The sequence below is a fragment of the Aquarana catesbeiana genome, linkage group LG11, assembly GCF_042186555.1.
Source record: "Aquarana catesbeiana isolate 2022-GZ linkage group LG11, ASM4218655v1, whole genome shotgun sequence".
NCBI lineage: Eukaryota > Metazoa > Chordata > Amphibia > Anura > Ranidae > Aquarana > Aquarana catesbeiana.
In genome coordinates, this window is record NC_133334.1 from 132,753,768 (window position 1) to 132,772,231 (window position 18,464).

An 18,464-nucleotide genomic window follows, 5' to 3' on the forward strand; every position below is an offset into this window, starting at 1 on the left:
CCCGCAATCAGCAGGTCTGTCCCGGGTCCCGGGCACCTCCATTCCGGGACAATACAGTGTCCCGGAATGAATATGATGCAGCCGTTCGCGTTTTCCATTGACTGCCGAATATCAATGATGTCATCCGGCCGGGCCAGCCCAGTGGTGTAGCGTGGGGGTGGGCAGCCCAAGTGACTTCTTCCAGGCTCCAGCATACACCTCCAACGAGGCAGACACTTCTCAGCACCCAGGTCTCCCCCCGCCCAGGGACTCCAGTGGTCCAGCCTGCCCTGTCCCCCATGATTCCTCAGGTGCATGCCGCCCACAGGCAGCCCGTGTGTGTGAGGGGGAGGGGTGGTGCTCGATGCAGACGAGCGTATGGCGGCTGCTGGAGGAGTTCCTGGCCTGTGGGAGATACTGAGGTCTGAGGAGCGACTAGGGAATATACATCTATGGATGATCTTCATGGAGGCCTGGAGTGGTGAGTGAAATCCACCGATCTACCTTATGTTTGTGTGGGGGAGTAGTCAGTAGTAGTCAGTGCAGGGGACAGGGAAGTCAGTGTAGTGAGCAGGTGGGTCATGGTAGAGGTCAGGTAGGTTATAGTGGTCAGGTAGGTCATTTAAGGGGTCAGGTAGGTCAGTGTAGGAATCAGGTAGGCAATTGGATCAAGGGACTTACCCAGCAAGAGCACAGGGTGGCAAGTGCCACTGCATCTGGTGGCAGGATATGGTGGCAAGTGACACCCTGCATCTGGTGGCAGGAGACGGTGGCAAGTGACGCCACTGCCTCCTGCCACCAGATGCAGGGTGTCACTTGCCACCATCTCCTGCCACCAGATGCAGGGTGTCACTTGCCACCATCTCCTGCCACCAGATGCAGGGTGTCACTTGCCACCATCTCCTGCCACCAGATGCAGGGTGTCACTTGCCACCATCTCCTGCCACCAGATGCAGGGTGTCACTTGCCACCATCTCCTGCCACCAGATGCAGGGTGTCACTTGCCCCCATAGCCTGCCACCAGATGCAGGGTGTCACTTGCCCCCGTAGCCTGCCACCAGATGCAGCGTCACTTGCTGTCTCCTGCCACCAGATGCAGGGTGTCACTTGCCACCATATCCTGCCACCAGATGCAGGGTGTCACTTGCCACCATATCCTGCCACCAGATGCAGCGTCACTTGCCACCATCTCTTGCCACCAGATGCAGGGTAAGTGACACCCTGCATCTGGTGGCAGGAAATGGTGGCAAGTGACACCCTGCATCTGGTGGCAGGCTACGGGGGCAAGTGACACCCTGCATCTGGTGGCAGGATATGGTGGCAAGTGACACCCTGCATCTGGTGGCAGGATATGGTGGCAAGTGACACCCTGCATCTGGTGGCAGGAGACGTGGCAAGTGACACCCTGCATCTGGTGGCAGGAGACGTGGCAAGTGACACCCTGCATCTGGTGGCAGGATGTGGTGGCAAGTGACACCCTGCATCTGGTGGCAGGAGACGGCGGCAAGTGACGCTGCATCTGGAGGCAGGCTACGGGGGCAAGTGACACCCTGCATCTGGTGGCAAGTGACACCCTGCATCTGGTGGCAGGAGACGGTGGCAAGTGACGCCACTGCCTCCTGCCACCAGATGCAGGGTGTCACTTGCCACCATCTCCTGCCACCAGATGCAGGGTGTCACTTGCTACCATCTCCTGCCACCAGATGCAGGGTGTCACTTGCCACCATCTCCTGCCACCAGATGCAGGGTGTCACTTGCCACCATCTCCTGCCACCAGATGCAGGGTGTCACTTGCCACCATCTCCTGCCACCAGATGCAGGGTGTCACTTGCCCCCATAGCCTGCCACCAGATGCAGGGTGTCACTTGCCCCCGTAGCCTGCCACCAGATGCAGCGTCACTTGCCGTCTCCTGCCACCAGATGCAGGGTGTCACTTGCCACCATATCCTGCCACCAGATGCAGGGTGTCACTTGCCACCATATCCTGCCACCAGATGCAGTGTCACTTGCCACCATCTCTTGCCACCAGATGCAGGGTAAGTGACACCCTGCATCTGGTGGCAGGAAACGGTGGCAAGTGACACCCTGCATCTGGTGGCAGGCTACGGGGGCAAGTGACACCCTGCATCTGGTGGCAGGATATGGTGGCAAGTGACACCCTGCATCTGGTGGCAGGATATGGTGGCAAGTGACACCCTGCATCTGGTGGCAGGAGACGTGGCAAGTGACACCCTGCATCTGGTGGCAGGAGACGTGGCAAGTGACACCCTGCATCTGGTGGCAGGATGTGGTGGCAAGTGACACCCTGCATCTGGTGGCAGGAGACGGCGGCAAGTGACGCTGCATCTGGAGGCAGGCTACGGGGGCAAGTGACACCCTGCATCTGGTGGCAAGTGACACCCTGCATCTGGTGGCAGGATATGGTGGCAAGTGACACCCTGCATCTGGTGGCAGGATATGGTGGCAAGTGACACCCTGCATCTGGTGGCAGGAGACGTGGCAAGTGACACACTGCATCTTGTGGCAAGTGACAAGCTCAGGGTTCCCAATGATTCGGCATTATGGTGAGTTGAACTATTTCATTATATATTACAATGTAGTAATAGAAATAATATGATTTTATCCTCCTGGCACCATATCAAGCATGGTGTTGGGATGATATAAGGGCTAAAACCAGCCATTCACCTGACAAATTACTCGCTCCTGAAATCCCCGTCAACCCCGAGACTACATTCAACGAAAACTCCCCCCCCCCGGTCCTTGGCAAAATTGTCCCTGAATGGCAGTTTGGAAATGTGGTCACCCTAACTGCACCCCCTTGCAATAATAACTTTATGTGACAATGATTTTATTAACTCAGAGCTTTAGCCCTTAAGGAGGAACTGTAGTCTGCTCACATAATTTGCAATAAAAACATCTTTGCCATTCTGAAGCTTCCCTCCAACCACTTTTATTACAATTATTTTTTATATACTGTGATTCTGTACTTGCCAAATATTCTGCAGAAATCTCCCTCCACTGAGTCTGGCTGCAATCATTCTAACTGTTGGCAGCTAAAGCTGCTTCCTGTTCACTTCCTGGATTTACACAGACATACAGATGCACACCTCCAGCTCTGCAGCTCTCATTGCCCCCCTTATATGACTCACCCCCCCCCCTTCCTGGCAAATTCTCATGAGAGTGAGAGAGAGAGCTGTGCATGGTGTCATAAGCCTAGGCTTTTTTCCAGACAAGAAACAGGAAGTGGGCTGTACAAGGTATTTACTGGCAGAAAAAAAAAAAATTTACTATCCAAAGTTAAAACAACAAAGGCAGTCTGACACACCGCAACACCAATCTCAGTGAAGAGCCTCTGACAGGGGCTCTTTACCACGTGATCAGCTATGTCCAATCACGGCTGATCACAGTGTAAACAGGAGGAGCCGTTTATTGGCTTTTCCTCACTTGCGTCTGATAGACGCAAGTGGAGGGGAGCCGATTGGCAGCTCTGCTGACAGGGGTGGTCTGTGCTGATTGTTTATAAGCACTTCCCCCCGCAGGTGCCCACCCAGGACCACCAGGGAGGCCACCAGGACCACCAGAGAAGCCCACAAAGGACATCCACCAGGTATGCCACCTTGGACCACCAGGGATATGCCAATCAGTGCCCATCAGCAATGCCTGCCAGTGCCATCAGTGGTGCCTATCAGTGCCATCTAGCCATGTTGGAACAGGAAGTAGCCTCCACCAAACTGTTCCCACAAAGTGGGGTGCATGAAATTGTCCAAAATTATTTGGACCAGTGCACAAAGCAAGGTCCATAAAGACATGGATGAGCGAGTGTGGGGTGGAGGAACTTGACTGGCCTGCACAGAGTTCTGATCTCAACCAGATAGAACACCTTTGGGATGAATTAACGCGGAGACTGCAAGCCAGGCCTTCTTGTCCAACATCAGTGCCTGACCTCACAAATGCACTTCTGGAAGACTGGTCAAACATTCCCATAGACACACTCCTAAACCTTGTGGACAGCCTTCCCAGAAGAATTTAAACTATTATAGCTGCAAAGGGTGGACCAACTCAATATTGAACCCCAGACTAAGACTAGGATGCCATTAAAGTTCATGTGCATTTAAAGGCAGGTGTCCCAATACTTTTGACAATATAGTGTATCTAAGATGCACAGAATATGGTCAGCTGTGTTATTTTCGTATCAATTTTAGTAAATCAGAAATCCTTCTGGTCACTATCTCACCAGACCTATTGTCGCAGCATAAAGGATAAGTTCACTTTTTACAAAAAAATGTAAAAAAGCTAATTTTTTTGCAGGTAAAAATATGCAAAAGTGGCTTTTGTCTCTCTAAAAAACACACTCTAATTTATATTTTTATATAAAACTTGTGTCAACTCTCCCACTTATATTGCAGCCTACCCAAGATGCGTACATATTGTCCAGTCACTGAACAATTTTTTTTGGCCACCATATCTTTTTTCTGCCTACTCAAGCACTTTCCTGCTGTCCTGACGCTAGCCAATTTCTTTCAAACACATACCTAAAGTCTACAGTTTGACTAATTTGTGAATAATTAAGGATAAGGGAATGGGAAGGGTTTGGGGAATGTGGGTTTGTGGTTTTGAAGTGTTTCTGTGCACTCTGATTTGAAATTTTATTAAACTTTATGACTGAAAATAATGAAGCTCATTAAACTGTTTTTACGGTGTAGCTGTCCTTGAAAATTGTACTGTTCTGCAATACCACATACAGCCTAAAATCGTCTCCCAAGCATGTAATTAAAAGGGCACACACAATAAAGGGACCCTCTCCTCACTGTACTGTATTTTTTGAACATTTTTTTTTGCTTGCTAAATCTCCATAATTGCCAATGGCCCAGTTTCCTTTGTCCTTTTTGACAATAGTTTGCCTTGAAAATGACCAAAATTAAAGTATCAAGATTTGCCTCCCTAGACTTTTTAATGGGAATCACTGTAATGTTCAATGTTCTGGTTACACAAATTGAAAACAGGAGCAACAATGAATTCCGCTTGTATTGAACCTCAGCAAATTTACATATCCCTAGTGACAACAAAATAAGGCACTCACCTAACCTCACATATAATTGCATAGGGAAAGGAAGGAAGTGACATCAGAGCTTTCATGAAAGAATTAGAGATCTTCTGGAAGAGCACACATGAGGGGAGAGAGGAGAGAAGCTTCCAATCTGTATCTCTGCCTATGAAGTGAAACAAAACTGAGAATGCCTAGGAAACAAATATGTTCTTAACCATCTCTTCAAGAAAGGGGAAGAGAAGGGAGAGCCAGCTCAGTGCAGAGGTTTAGCAATCCATTTATTTGTAGGTTAAATACACAATGCAAGTGGGTATCCAGTTCAGTAGATGGAGAGTCAGCGAAGGGGAGATCTGTCCCAGTCAGTCCATCGACGTGGCACCGTTCATGGGGATGTATCATCCGATATTCGGCCCCATAGATGTCCTGTGGCCACTAGGAAGTGAAACCGGCGTGGAATGCGGGCGGACATTACGGCACCGGATGGGCAGGATCAGAGAGACAATACAGACAAACATGATTAAAAACAATAATCAATCAAAAGTTCAAAGTTAGAATACTGATGGGAAAGTGTGATATGATGGAAACTGTTGCTTCAGACAATCTTTTAAAAAGATCAATATACATATACGTGTGCATGCACACACACGCACATATACATACATGCACACGGGATGCACACATATACACCCAAACGCACATAATAATAACAGTGAAATGAGAATAAGAACAAATAATAAAAAATAAAAATGAGAAAAATAAATATAATAACGTCAATGAGAAGTATGGCTATTTTTTCATATTGGATATCTCATATGGGGTACTTTTGTTAGTACAAGTGTAAACAGTTGTTAATGAATACCAGAGGCTACGGTTACTGAGGTACTTACTATGGATGAAAATTAGAGGAAAGGGACCCCCCAATAAATGTATTCTGGACCATAAGGGTCCGCTGTGGGAGGGAAAGAGATATTATTAGAAACTAGGTATAATTGCATTATATCTAGCTACTAAAAAAGGTTGACTTAAAAAGAGAAAACTATAATAACATATCAAAACAAAGATACTATGCCATAGTCCATCATAGATTACAATAGGCTATGCAATTCAATTTCCTCGTTTAGGCCTCCTGGCGTGAGGGTATTTAGAGAATAAATCCAGTACATTTCCTGCTGGCATAAACGCTTAAAACGTTTGGCTGCAGGAAACGAATGGGGGATGGCCTCCAGGACCCAGACCTTAAGTCCAACAGTGGATTGGTTATGCAGATCAAGGAAATGATATCCCCATGGACAGTGCCACATCGATGGACTGACTGGGACAGATCTCCCCTCCACTGACCCTCCATCTACTGAGCTGTATATCCACTTGCATTGTGCATTTTAACCTACAAATAAATGGATTGCTAAACCTCTACACTGAGCTGGTGCTTCCTTCTCTTCCCCTTTCTTGTTTCCTACCCAGAGCTGGCTTACTCTGAGGATAGCTGCCGCTTAAATCTACCCTCATCAACTTCTCCACATGAACATTTATCATTGGACTGTCCATATATATTCTTAATATTTATCACATGAACTAAGTGTCAATGGAAGTTCCTGTATGTTCACATAGCTACTGATCTTGCACCAAAATACTACCTCTTTTTTTTCCTTAACCATCTCTTCAATCATAAATGATTAAAAGACCTGTCACAGCTTAAAAAACTGCAGGTAAAAGAACAGAAAAATCAAGTATTTTAAATGCTCACTTTGATTATTTTTCCTTTCCATAAAATAATGTTTTATTAACTTAAAAGGTTCCTCTGAACATGAAAATTTGACTACTGCTGTTAAGCCGCGTACACACGATCAGACTTTCCGATGGGAAATGTTCGATGACAGGCTGTTGGCGGTAAATCCGACCATGTATATGCTCCATCGGACAATTGTTGTTGAACTTTCCACCAACAAATGTTGGCTAGCAGTTTTTCAAATTTGATAAATGTAGGATTTTCCGAGCGTGTGTACACAAGTCCGTCGGACAAAAGTCCAAAGTACAAACACGCATGCTCGGAAGCAAGGACAAGCCAGAAGCAGTCGGTCTTGTAAACTAGCATTCGTAATGGAGAATTAACATTCGTGACGTGGCAAATTATGAGATCTCCAAATGCAGCGCACAATTCTCTTCTTCTTTAATGGGATAATAATGAAGCTGATTTGCTGGTTATACTGATGGAGTAATTGCAAACACATTTTCAAAGGCTTTTTTTTTCTAGTGATATCAAGAATAATATTATTATGCTTTTTATTTTATTTGGGCAAGTTACAACAACACCATTATCCCCTAGTTTTTAAGATCAAAGATACAACTATGTTGGTGTCCCTTGTAAAATTTACATTGTATTTTTTAAAGTGTAACTGCCTACTCCCAAACTATCATTTGAAGTAAAACACATAGCCAAGTATTATTCTCCACAATTTTTTTATTGTGCATTAAAAAAAAGAAAACAAATAAAATTAGTCATGCTATCTGCCAATAGAACTTAACCAAAAGGTGCATTCTAAAAAAAAATAATGTCAAAGCAATAACTCCAAGGCCAATAATAAATAACACGTTACCTCCTCCGATTCCGCAACATGTCTGGTTGATGAACGGCCGTTCAGAAATGAACTGAAAAGCACGAACTGAAAAGCGCAAACTGAAAAGCGCTAAATGAAAAGCGTGAAAATAAAAGCGTGAATCAACACTCACCAAACTTCTACTAACATGAAATTAGCAGAAGGAGCCCAAAGGATGGCGCTTAAGAGCTGAAAAAACACGTACTACGTCTAGTATGTCACTACGTTCGTAATTGTTGGCCAACAATCGTGTAGCCATGTGTATGCAAGACAAGTTTGGGCCAACGCCCTTCGGACAAAATTCCACGGTTTTGTTGGCTAACAATCCGATCGTGTGTACGAGGCTTAAGAGACAATTCTCTAGAACAGCTTTCTCATCATTGCATGTCATAGCTCTCTTCTGTCCTCGGAGTGTCTTAATATTTCCTGTACTGGCCCAATTCCCTTGTCCCTCAACTCACAGGCCTCTTATGTGTCTGCAGGGGAGGAGCCAAGGGGGAATTTATAAAGTGTCACTTGAATGGGGCTGCTGACCATACACCCAAGAGGGCCCAGCAGTAGTCTCAAGAATTGTGGATGTTTACACAAGGGAGGAATTTAGAGGTAAACACCATGTGGAAGATATTTGAAATCTAATGGGAAGATCTTTGTTGATATTAATGGTCTTCTTACCCTTAGACAATAATAATAAATATCTAGTTGGATGCTTTACTTCACTGTGACTTTTGAATTTAAAAGTAAATAGTGCTAATTGTGCTAATTGTGCAAGAGATAAATTATCAATACTAGCTTATACTTAGAAAAAAGGAATATGCCATATACATTTATAGAGCAATCCAAGCCTTTCCTATGATTGCCATGTTGTCCTGGGCTCAGGCAGAGTTTTGTTCACTTTTGTAAGTTCTATAAATTCTCAAGTAAATACATGCTAACCAACATGGACTTTGGAGGCATTAATTAATAGTGGTTAAAAAAAACATACACAAATTTAATAATACCTGGTTAACCACTTGGAATGGACTTCTTCCTCTGCCTGTGAACTGTAAACATAGGTCAGAGGAAGAAATGTCATCTCTCCTCGCACTTCCTTTTTCGTTCTAGAGTTGTGGAGAGAGGACGTGAAAAGTGAGTTGCACCAACAGCACACTAACACCAGTACACATAGGCACACAAACCACTCCCCCAGTTAAAGTGTCACAGATTGCAGTGTTTATTTTTTTACTGATCACTGCATTTGGTATTATATGTGTAGCACTAACTCTCGGTGGAGCTGCTGGTTTAAAGAGGGCTGTTACCTTCACTCTCGATACTTCTGTTTCACCGGCATCGGGTCTAGGGTCTCGTTGAGTTTACCTCTGGACAATATAAGCACCAAACACTTGAGTATATTTTCCAATGCTTTAATGAACAAGTAATAAAGGAAGTAGCAGGAAAGAGGCAGAAGGAAAGTTGCAGGGAAGCTCAAATACCTTTCCTTAGTATTCTTTAGAATATTATTTGGAATTGAACACTTGTAGTTGAATGCACTCCCCTTGAGGGATTCAATCTTTGCCCGCCTGGATAGGCCTCTCTCACTTGCCAAGCAGCCAGTACGCAGCACAAACAAAAGTCTCTGCCACAGACTTGTTTGGAATAAAACCCATATGATCCTCTGCCACAGGATGTATTGGTTTGTGATGAATGTCAGACACAGTACTTGAACCTTTAAGCCAACCCGGCAGTACTATGCAGTAAGATTACTTCAGGATTAGGGATGAGCCGAACACCCCCCCGGTTCGGTTCGCACCAGAACCTGCGAACGGACCGAAAGTTCGCACGAACGTTAGAACCCCATTGACGTCTATGGGACTCGAACGTTCGAAATCAAAAGTGCTCATTTTAAAGGCTAATTTGCATGGTATTGTCCTAAAAAGGGTTTGGGGACCCGGGTCCTACCCCAGGGGACATGTATCAATGCAAAAAAAACTTTTAAAAACGGTCGTTTTTTCGGGAGCAGTGATTTTAATGATGCTTAAAGTAAAAAAAAAGTGAAATATTCCTTTAAATATCGTACCTGGGGGGTGTCTATAGTATGCCTGTAAAGTGGCGCGTGTTTCCCGTGTTTAGAACAGTCCCTGCACCAAATGTCATTTTTAAAGGAAAAAATCTCATTTAAAACTGCTTGCGGGTTTAATGTAATGTCGGGTCCTGGCAATATGGATGAAAATCAGTGAGACAAACGGCATGGGTCCCCCAACAGTCCATTACCAGGCCCTTTGGGTCTTGTATGGATATTAAGGGGAACCCCGCACCCAAATAAAATAAGGAAAGGTGTGGGGCCACCAGGCCCTATATACTCTGAACAGCAGTATACAGGCGGTGCAAACAAGACAGGGACTGTAGGTTTGTTGTTAAGTAGAATCTGTTTGTCATTTTGAACGGGTACATTTTTAACATGTTTAGCTCCAGCCAAAAAATCTTTTTTAAGCTTTTTGGAAAACATAGGGAAGGGTTATCACCCCTGTGACATTTGTTTTGCTGTCTTTCCTCCTCTTTAGAAGATTTCACCTCACTTTTTGTCCCAATGACAAATGTTTTTTGAGAATTTGGGTTTTTTTGTGGAACAAGGATTGGAAAGCATCAGTGGAAAGGAGAAATGTTTTTCCCATATTAACTCTTACAGGAGAGAATTTCCCTTCCTAGGGGTAGATTTCATCTCACTTCCTGTTGTCTCCTTCCGTTTGCAAGTAGGAGTCGTTTGTAAGTTAGATGTTTGAAAGTAGGGGCCTGCCCTATATACTCAGCAGAAATTTGGGCCTTAGGTGTTGTTGTGGCCACAACAACGTAAGCCCTCACAGGGCCCCGCTGTGAAATATTAGATCAAGAATTGTAATTACATGCCCCTGTTGAACAGGGGCAGAAAAACTGGGCCTTTGGTGGTGGTGGTGGTGGTGCTGGTGCCACAACACTGTAAGTCCTCACTCGCTCTTGGTGGGTGCAGAAATGGGCCCTGCTGTGAAATATTAGATCAAGAATTATAATTACATGCCCCTGTTGAACAGGGGCAGAAAAATTGGGCCTTTGGTGGTGGTGGTGGTGGTGGTGCTGGTGCCACAACACTGCAACCCCTCACAGACACTCTAGTTGGAACGCAGGAACGAGCCCTGCTGCAAAGTATTGCATCAAAAATTGTAATTACACGCCCCTGTTAAACAGGGGCAGAAAAATTGGGCCTTAGGCACTGGTGCTGGTGCCACAACACTGCAACCCCTCACAGACACTCTAGTTGGAACGCTGGAACGAGCCCTGCTGCAAAGTATTGCATCAAAAATTGTAATTACACGCCCCTGTTAAACAGGGGCAGAAAAATTGGGCCTTAGGCACTGGTGCTGGTGCCACAACACTGCAACCCCTCACAGACACTCTAGTTGGAACGCAGGAACGAGCCCTGCTGCAAAGTATTGCATCAAAAATTGTAATTAATGTTCTTACAAGCTATCAGCGTGATGATTGAGGAGGAAGAGGATAATTACTAAGGGATAGTCACTCAGCATCAGCATAGGCAGTCTTTGAAGGGATCTGAGATTTCAAAAAAAATTATTCGGTTACATCAGCATCAGGTGCTTGGTAGCTGGTGGTGATCCAAGACTCATTCATTTTTATGAAGGTCAGTCGATCGACCGAGTCGGTGGACAGACGCACCCTGTGATCGGTTACCACGCCTCCAGCAGCACTGAATATGCGTTTCGAAAGAACGCTGGATGCAGGACAGGCCAGTAGCTCAATTGCATACTGTGCAAGCTCTGGCCAGTGATCCATCCTCAAGACCCAGTAACCCAGAGGATTTTCGGTGAGAAAGGTGTCCAAGTCTGATCTTGCCCCTAGGTATTCCTGCACCATGTAAAACAGACGCTGGCGATGGTTGCTGGAACCGATCATACCTTGGGGCTGCGGACCAAAAAATTGTCTGAATGCATCGGTCAGACGGCCACCTTCTCCACCGCTCCTTCTTTGACTGACCGAAGCCTCAGCAACACGTTGTCCAGAAACAGGAGTTTGTAACCTCCCAGTCTCTGGGAACGCGTTGCACAGACCTTTCTGCAAGGCCTCCCGAAGATGTTTCATCCTCTGCTCCCTCTGCGATGGCAAAATAAGGTCCGCAACCTTACCCTTGTAACGTGGATCAAGGAGGGTTGCCAGCCAGTATTGGTCCTTCTCCTTGATACCACGAATACGAGGATCCTTACGCAGGCTTTGCAGGATCAGGGAGGCCATGCAGCGTAGGTTTGCTGAGGCATTCAGTCTGGAGTCCTCTGGGTCACTAAGGACAACATGGTCCGCAGCCACCTCCTCCCAGCCACGTACAAGTCCATGTGTTTCTTGGGACTGATCCCTTAAAGACTGCTGCTGATGCTGAGTGCCAGGCTCCAGCTCCATACTGACACAATCTTCCTCCTCCTCCTCCTCCTCCTCCTCTTCCTGTGTGATCGGCGGGCATGCAGGAACACTGTCTGGATAAAGGGGGCCTTAAGAGCTAAGGAAGTCCTCCTCTTCCTGCCTCTGTTCTGCCTCAAGTGCCCTGTCCATTATTCCACACAGCGTGTGCTCCAACAGGTGGACAAGGGGGACAGTGTCCCTGATGCATGCACTGTCACTGCTCACCATCCTCGTAGCCTCCTCAAATGGTGACAGGACAGTGCATGCATCCCTGATCATGGCCCACTGGCGTGGGGAAAAAAAACCAAGCTCCCCTGACCCTGTCCTGGTGCCATAGTCGCACAGGTACTCATTGATGGCCCTCTGCTGCGTGTGCAGCCGCTGCAGCATGGCCAACGTTGAGTTCCACTTGGTGGGCATGTCACAGATTAGGCGGTTCTTGGGCAGGTTAAACTCCTTTTGGAGGTCCGTCAGCTGAGCACTGGCATTATATGACCGGCGGAAATGCACACAGACTTTCCTGGCCTGCCTCAGGACATCCTGTAAGCCCGGGTACCTGCCCAAGAACCGCTACACCACCAAGTTAAGGATGTGAGCCAAACAGGGCACATGGGTCATTTGTCCCTGTCGGAGGGCAGAGAGGAGGTTGGTGCCATTGTCGCAAACCACCATTCCTGCCTTAAGTTGGCGTGGCGTCAACCACCTCTGAACCTGCCCCTGCAGAGCTGACAGGACCTCTGCCCCAGTGTGGCTCCTGTCCCCCAAGCACACCAGCTCAAGCACCGCATGGCATCTTTTGGCCTGCGTACTTGCGTAGCCCCTTGAACGGCTACGGAGCACCGCTGGTTCCGAGGACAAAGCACAGGAAGAGGCCATGGAGGAAGAAGAAGAGGAGGGGGTGGAGGAGAGAGGTGTGTCACAATCATTAGCATTTTGGAGGCGTGGTGGCGGAACAACCTCCAACACTACTGCACCTTGTCCTGCATCCTTCCCAGCTGCCAGCAGAGTCACCCAATGCGCCATGAAACTTAGGTAACGTCCCTGTCCATGCCTACTGGACCATGAGTCAGCGGTAATATGCACCTTACCGCTGGCCGCCCTGTCCAGCGAGGCATGGACATTGCCTTCCACATGCTGGTAGAGAGCCGGAATCGCCTTCCGTGAGAAAAAGTGGCGTTTGGGTACCTGCCAATGAGGAACCGCACATTCCACAAACTCACGGAAGGGGGCAGAGTCTACCAACTGAAAAGGCAGTAGTTGAAGTGCTAGCAATTTTGCCAAGCTAGCATTCAACCGCTGGGCATGTGGATGGCTGGGAGCAAACTTCTTTCGGCGGTGCAGCAGCTGGGGCAGGGAAATTTGCCTGGTACAATCTGACGTCGGTATACCAAAAGCAGATTGCCCACAAGTACTTGTCTGTGACACACCTAATTCTACACCTTCATTCCTCTCAGTGCAGGTCTCAGAGAGGACTGAAGGTATAGTGGGGTTGGAAATCTCAGCTGATGAGGAGCAAGGAGAGGTCCTCTTTGTTCTTTGGTGTGGGTATTTTAGATATGCTTGCCAACGAACTGCATGGCAGGTCAAAATATGTCTGGTCAAGCATGTGGTACCCAAGCGGGAGATGTTTTGGCCACGCGAGATACGCTTGAGACATATGTTGCAAATAGCAGCGGTGCGATCTGATGCACTCGTCTCAAAAAAGGCCCACACCAAAGAACTTTTTGAATAACGCGCAGAGACTGCAGCGCCCTGCACATGTGGAGCTTTGGGGTGTGATGCAGTCAATGTGCTGCCCTTAGGCTGGCCCCTGGAGGGCATCCTGCCTCGTTGGTGATGTGCCGCCTCCTCCTCCTCCTCCTCCTCCTCTCTCCTATCAGGCACCCACGTTGAGTCAGTGACCTCATCATCCCCTCCCTCCTCATCACTGGAGCAAACCTGGCAGTATGCTGCAGCAGGGGGAGCATGACTGCCAGATTGCTCTCCTTCTTGGGCACCCCCTCTGTCCATGCTCATGTTACTGCCTTCATCGAGCTCAGTATCATCATCAGAGCCTTCCAAACGCTGGGCATCCTCCTGGAGCATGTACCCAACACTGTGGTCAAACAGTTCGAGGCACTCCTCAGGAGGACATGGTGGGCCTAGGGAAGGAGTCACTGATGACATTGAGCTGAGAGAAGAGGCCGCTGCTTTGCCAGACAAAGTACCCTGGGCATGGGTGAGAGAGGATGAGGAGGATGAGGATGGCTTGGTCATCCACTCGACCAAGTCTTCTGCATGTTGCAGCTCAACACGGCCAGCTGCCGAAAAAAAGGCCAAGCGTGTCCCACGGCCACGTGCTGATGAGGATGCACCGTCTCCACGACCAGCACTAAACACAGAGCCTGCTTGCCCTCTCTTATTGGCTTGTGACTGTCTGCCTCTCCTTCTTGGCCTTCCAGACATACTAATGGCCTGTAGCTGTACTAAGCTGGGATATATATATATATATATATATATATATATATATATATATATATATATATATGTGTGTACTGATACTGCAGCTAGCAAAATCAACTGCCTGCCTGTAGTATGAGAACACCACCAACCTTCTACAGGTAGCTTTAGCTGAACACTGTGAGGTGGATGCACCACACTAACTTGTAGGTTTAGCTGAACACTGTGAACAGGACGCACCCCAATAACTTGTAGGTTTAGCTGAACACTGTGAGCAGGACGCACCCCACTAACTTGTAGGTTTAGCTGAACACTGTGAGCAGGACGCACTGCACTAACTGTAAATAATCTAGCTGCCTGACTGTGGTACTAATAGGATCAAAAGAACACCAGTAATTTTCTTCAGGTAGCTGTATATACTATAACAAGACATGCCTGCCTGTCAGTAAGAAGATAACAGGAACGGATCTAGCTGAACACTGTGAGCAGGATGCACTGCACTAAACCTGTAGGTTTAGCTGAACACTGTGAGCAGGACGCACCCCACTAACTTGTAGGTTTAGCTGAACACTGTGAGCAGGACGCACCCCACTAACTTGTAGGTTTAGCTGAACACTGTGAGGTGGATGCACCACACTAACTTGTAGGTTTAGCTGAACACTGTGAGCAGGACGCACCCCACTAACTTGTAGGTTTAGCTGAACACTGTGAGCAGGATGCACTGCACTAAACTTGTAGGTTTAGCTGAACACTGTGAGCAGGACGCACCCCACTAACTTGTAGGTTTAGCTGAACACTGTGAGCAGGACGCACCCCACTAACTTGTAGGTTTAGCTGAACACTGTGAGGTGGATGCACCACACTAACTTGTAGGTTTAGCTGAACACTGTGAACAGGACGCACCCCAATAACTTGTAGGTTTAGCTGAACACTGTGAGCAGGACGCACCCCACTAACTTGTAGGTTTAGCTGAAGACTGTGAGCAGGACGCACTGCACTAACTGTAAATAGTATAGCTGCCTGACTGTGGTACTAATAGGATCAAAAGAACACCAGTAATTTTCTTCAGGTAGCTGTATATACTATAACAAGACAAGCCTGCCTGTCAGTAAGAAGATAACAGGAACGGATCTAGCTGAACACTGTGAGCAGGACGCACTGCACTAAACCTGTAGGTTTAGCTGAACACTGTGAGCAGGACGCACCCCACTAACTTGTAGGTTTAGCTGAACACTGTGAGCAGGATGCACCCCACTAACTTGTAGGTTTAGCTGAACACTGTGAGGTGGATGCACCACACTAACTTGTAGGTTTAGCTGAACACTGTGAGCAGGACGCACCCCACTAACTTGTAGGTTTAGCTGAACACTGTGAGCAGGACGCACCCCACTAACTTGTAGGTTTAGCTGAACACTGTGAGCAGGACGCACTGCACTAAACTTGTAGGTTTAGCTGAACACTGTGAGCAGGACGCACCCCACTAACTTGTAGGTTTAGCTGAACACTGTGAGCAGGACGCACCCCACTAACTTGTAGGTTTAGCTGAACACTGTGAGGTGGACGCACCACACTAACTTGTAGGTTTAGCTGAACACTGTGAGCAGGACGCACCCCACTAACTTGTAGGTTTAGCTGAACACTGTGAGCAGGACGCACTGCACTAACTGTAAATAGTCTAGCTGCCTGACTGTGGTACTAATAGGATCAAAAGAACACCAGTAATTTTCTTCAGGTAGCTGTATATACTATAACAAGACAAGCCTGCCTGTCAGTAAGAAGATAACAGGAACGGATCTAGCTGAACACTGTGAGCAGGATGCACTGCACTAAACCTGTAGGTTTAGCTGAACACTGTGAGCAGGACGCACCCCACTAACTTGTAGGTTTAGCTGAACACTGTGAGCAGGACGCACCCCACTAACTTGTAGGTTTAGCTGAACACTGTGAGGTGGATGCACCACACTAACTTGTAGGTTTAGCTGAACACTGTGAGCAGGATGCACCCCACTAACTTGTAGGTTTAGCTGAACACTGTGAGCAGGACGCACTGCACTAAACTTGTAGGTTTAGCTGAACACTGTGAGCAGGACGCACCCCACTAACTTGTAGGTTTAGCTGAACACTGTGAGCAGGACGCACCCCACTAACTTGTAGGTTTAGCTGAACACTGTGAGGTGGATGCACCACACTAACTTGTAGGTTTAGTTGAACACTGTGAACAGGACGCACCCCAATAACTTGTAGGTTTAGCTGAACACTGTGAGCAGGACGCACCCCACTAACTTGTAGGTTTAGCTGAAGACTGTGAGCAGGACGCACTGCACTAACTGTAAATAGTATAGCTGCCTGACTGTGGTACTAATAGGATCAAAAGAACACCAGTAATTTTCTTCAGGTAGCTGTATATACTATAACAAGACAAGCCTGCCTGTCAGTAAGAAGATAACAGGAACGGATCTAGCTGAACACTGTGAGCAGGACGCACTGCACTAAACCTGTAGGTTTAGCTGAACACTGTGAGCAGGACGCACCCCACTAACTTGTAGGTTTAGCTGAACACTGTGAGCAGGATGCACCCCACTAACTTGTAGGTTTAGCTGAACACTGTGAGGTGGATGCACCACACTAACTTGTAGGTTTAGCTGAACACTGTGAGCAGGACACACCCCACTAACTTGTAGGTTTAGCTGAACACTGTGAGCAGGACGCACCCCACTAACTTGTAGGTTTAGCTGAACACTGTGAGCAGGACGCACTGCACTAAACTTGTAGGTTTAGCTGAACACTGTGAGCAGGACGCACCCCACTAACTTGTAGGTTTAGCTGAACACTGTGAGCAGGACGCACCCCACTAACTTGTAGGTTTAGCTGAACACTGTGAGGTGGACGCACCACACTAACTTGTAGGTTTAGCTGAACACTGTGAGCAGGACGCACCCCACTAACTTGTAGGTTTAGCTGAACACTGTGAGCAGGACGCACTGCACTAACTGTAAATAGTCTAGCTGCCTGACTGTGGTACTAATAGGATCAAAAGAACACCAGTAATTTTCTTCAGGTAGCTGTATATACTGTAACAAGACAAGCCTGCCTGTCAGTAAGAAGATAACAGGAACGGATCTAGCTGAACACTGTGAGCAGGACGCACTGCACTAACTTGTAGGTTTAGCTGAACACTGTGAGGTGGACGCACCCCACTAACTTGTAGGTTTAGCTGAACACTGTGAACAGGACGCACCCCACTAACTTGTAGGTTTAGCTGAACACTGTGAGCAGGATGCACTGCACTAACTGTAAATGGTCTAGCTGCCTGACTGTGGTACTAATAGGATCAAAAGAACGCCAGTAATTTTCTTCAGGTAGCTGTATATACTATAATAAGACAAGCCTGCCTGTCAGTAAGAAGATAACGGGAACGGATCTAGCTGAACACTGTGAGCAGGACGTACTGCACTAAACTTATAGGTTTAGCTGAACACTGTGAGCAGGACGCACCCCACTAACTTGTAGGTTTAGCTGAACACTGTGAGGTGGACGCACCCCACTAACTTGTAGGTTTAGCTGAACACTGTGAGGTGGATGCACCACACTAACTTGTAGGTTTAGCTGAACACTGTGAGCAGGATGCACCCCACTAACTTGTAGGTTTAGCTGAACACTGTGAGCAGGACGCACCCCACTAACTTGTAGGTTTAGCTGAACACTGTGAGCAAAATGCACTGCACTAACTGTAAATAGTCTAGCTGCCTGACTGTGGTACTAATAGGATCAAAAAAACACCAGTAATTTTCTTCAGGTAGCTGTATATACAGTAACAAGACAAGCCTGCCTGTCAGTAAGAAGATAACAGGAACTGATCTAACTGAACACTGTGAGCAGGACGCACCCCACTAACTTGTAGGTTTAGCTGAACACTGTGAGCAGGACGCACTGCACTAACTTGTAGGTTTAGCTGAACACTGTGAGGTGGACGCACCCCACTAACTTGT